Genomic DNA, 3156 nt, shown 5'->3' with positions numbered 1-3156 from the left:
ACACACGCGAGACAGATACTTGAGTTAGGTTAAGGGACAACTTGAGTTAGGTTAAGGGACAACTTGAGTTAGGTTAAGGGACAACTTGAGTTAGGTTAAGGGACAACTTGAGTTAGGTTAAGGGACAACTTGAGTTAGGTTAAGGGACAACTTGAGTTAGGTTAAGGGACAAATTGAGTTAGGTTAAGGGACAAATTGAGTTAGGTTAAGGGACAACTTGAGTTAGGTTAAGGGACAACTTGAGTTAGGTTAAGGGACAAATTGAGAGTTAGGTTAAGGGACAACTTGAGTTAGGTTAAAGGGACAACTTGAGTTAGGTTAAGGGACAACTTGAGTTAGGTTAAGGGACAACTTGAGTTAGGTTAAGGGACAACTTGAGTTAGGTTAAGGGACAACTTGAGTTAGGTTAAGGGACAACTTGAGTTAGGTTAAGGGACAACTTGAGTTAGGTTAAGGGACACTTGAGTTAGGTTAAGGACAACTTGAGTTAGGTTAAGGGACAAATTGAGTTAGGTTAAGGGACAAATTGAGTTAGGTTAAGGGACAAATTGAGTTAGGTTAAGGGACAAATTGAGTTAGGTTAAGGGACAACTTGAGTTAGGTTAAGGGACAACGTGGGTTAGGTTAAGGGACAAATTGAGTTAGGTTAAGGGACAACTTGAGTTAGGTTAAGGGACAACTTGAGTTAGGTTAAGGGACAACTTGAGTTAGGTTAAGGGACAACTGAGTTAGGTTAAGGGACAACTTGAGTTAGGTTAAGGGACAACTTGAGTTAGGTTAAGGACAACTTGAGTAGGTAAGGGACAACTTGAGTTAGGTTAAGGGACAACTTGAGTTAGGTTAAGGGACAACTTGAGTTAGGTTAAGGGACAAACTTGAGTTAGGTTAAGGGACAACTTGAGTTAGGTTAAGGGACAACTTGAGTTAGGTTAAGGGACAACTTGAGTTAGGTTAAGGGACAACTTGAGTTAGGTTAAGGGACAACTTGAGTAGGTTAAGGGACAACTTGAGTTAGGTTAAGGGACAACTTGAGTTAGGTTAAGGGACAACTTGAGTTAGGTTAAGGGACAAATTGAGTTAGGTTAAGGGACAAATTGAGTTAGGTTAAGGGAAAAATTGAGTTAGGTTAAGGGACAAATTGAGTTAGGTTAAGGGACAAATTGAGTTAGGTTAAGGGACAAATTGAGTTAGGTTAAGGGACAAATTGAGTTAGGTTAAGGGACAAATTGAGTTAGGTTAAGGGACAAATTGAGTTAGGTTAAGGGACAAATTGAGTTAGTTAAGGGACAATTGAGTTAGTTTAAGGGACAAATTGAGTTAGGTTAAGGGACAAATTGAGTTAGGTTAAGCGATAATCTGGTACAGCACAGTTAGGTTAAGCGATAATCGGTACAAGCCACAGTTAGGTTAAGCGATAATCTGGTACAGCCACAGTTAGGTTAAGCGCTAATCTGGTACAGCCACAGTTAGGTTAAGCGATAATCTGGTACAGCCACAGTTAGGTTAAGCGATAAACTGGTACAGCCACAGTTAGGTTAAGCGAATAAACTGGTACAGCCACAGTTAGGTTAAGCGATAAACTGGTACAGCCACAGTTAGGTTAAGCGATAACTGGTACAGCCACAGTTAGGTTAAGCGATAAACTGGTACAGCCACAGTAGGTTAAGCGATAAACTGGTACAGCCACAGTTAGGTTAAGCGATAAACTGGTACAGCCACAGTTAGGTTTAAGCGATAAACTGGTACAGCCACAGTTAGGTTAAGCGATAAACTGGTACAGCCACAGTAGGTTAAGCGATAAACTGGTACAGCCACAGTTAGGTTAAGCGATAAACTGGGTACAGCCACAGTTAGGTTAAGCGATAAACTGGTACAGCCACAGTTAGGTTAAGCGATAAACTGGTACAGCCACAGTTAGGTTAAGCGATAAACTGGTACAGCCACAGTTAGGTTAAGCGATAAACTGGTACAGCCACAGTTAGGTTAAGCGATAAACTGGTACAGCCACAGTTAGGTTAAGCGATAAACTGGTACAGCCACAGTTAGGTTAAGCGATAAACTGGTACAGCCACAGTTAGGTTAAGCGATAAACTGGTACAGCCACAGTTAGGTTAAGCGATAAAGTTGGTTAAATTTGGTATTGTGTGGGAAGGGGGCAGAGAGAGAGGGGGGGGGGGGTGGATAGTGGTGGCAGTACACGGATGCCTGAGTCACCGTCAGATACGTCACGTCGGTTCGATGCTTGTAGCAAGAGGCTGGCGGATGTGTGTCTCTCACTTCTGCAATTTTTCATGTGGTATAACACGAGGGCGGGGGATGATATTTGGTGCCCCTCTGTGTAGGATGTGTGTTGGTGGTGTTGATTTATCTGAGCAATGGTAGTTGTCGGAGGAGTGGGGTATTGTGCTTTTATAGGTGGACCTACTGCTCTGGTTATCATAGGTCGCGTGAGTGTGGCAGAGAGGATGCACTCGACATTGTCGCATTCCAGATGTTTACGTATTGTGTGTCTCCGTTGCAGGCCGAGAGTGGTGCATGTTCGAGTGTCTGGCTGACGTGCGATTCACGTTGTGTGCCCAGTCTTACAGCACGTATAGGGACATTCGCATAAATCATCTATATTTGGCCTTGCATCATTTACTAAGCAGTGCCGTGAGACGACCGAACTATTAGGAAAGTACTGATGTACCGCATAATGTTTACCTTCCACCACACGGCGAGTATCGACTGTGCCCAGCGTTGCCACCGCAGGCAGCGGTCACCGTCACCATTGTGCGGCGGAACGGAACATCTATATCCTCAGAGGAGCACTCTTTGCCGCCGGGCGTCACGTCTCGCGGCCTGCCGGCCAGCGCCCACGACGAACTTACTGCATGTATAGGGACAGCGGGAATTTGGCATACTTGATATAACTCTTCATGAGGCGCAAGATATAGGGGTGGATTGCAACTTACGACTGCGAGAAAAGTCCGCCGTTCATCCGCCGGAGTTGCGATTTCGGCGGGGCACGTACGGTCGCGGGTGGAGCACTTGGTGCGGCGTACGCACCCGGGTTGCGGCTCCTGCGCTGGAGGGGGGTGCAGGTTTTGTGTGGGTGGGCTCGGCAAATGAGCACTGTGGGCCCCATACATGGCTTAGTCCGCGTGGCCTCCCCCA

The sequence above is a fragment of the Schistocerca gregaria genome, unplaced genomic scaffold, assembly GCF_023897955.1.
Source record: "Schistocerca gregaria isolate iqSchGreg1 unplaced genomic scaffold, iqSchGreg1.2 ptg001705l, whole genome shotgun sequence".
NCBI lineage: Eukaryota > Metazoa > Arthropoda > Insecta > Orthoptera > Acrididae > Schistocerca > Schistocerca gregaria.
The sequence above is the reverse complement of the archived record's forward strand: the minus strand, read 5'-3'. Positions refer to the sequence as shown.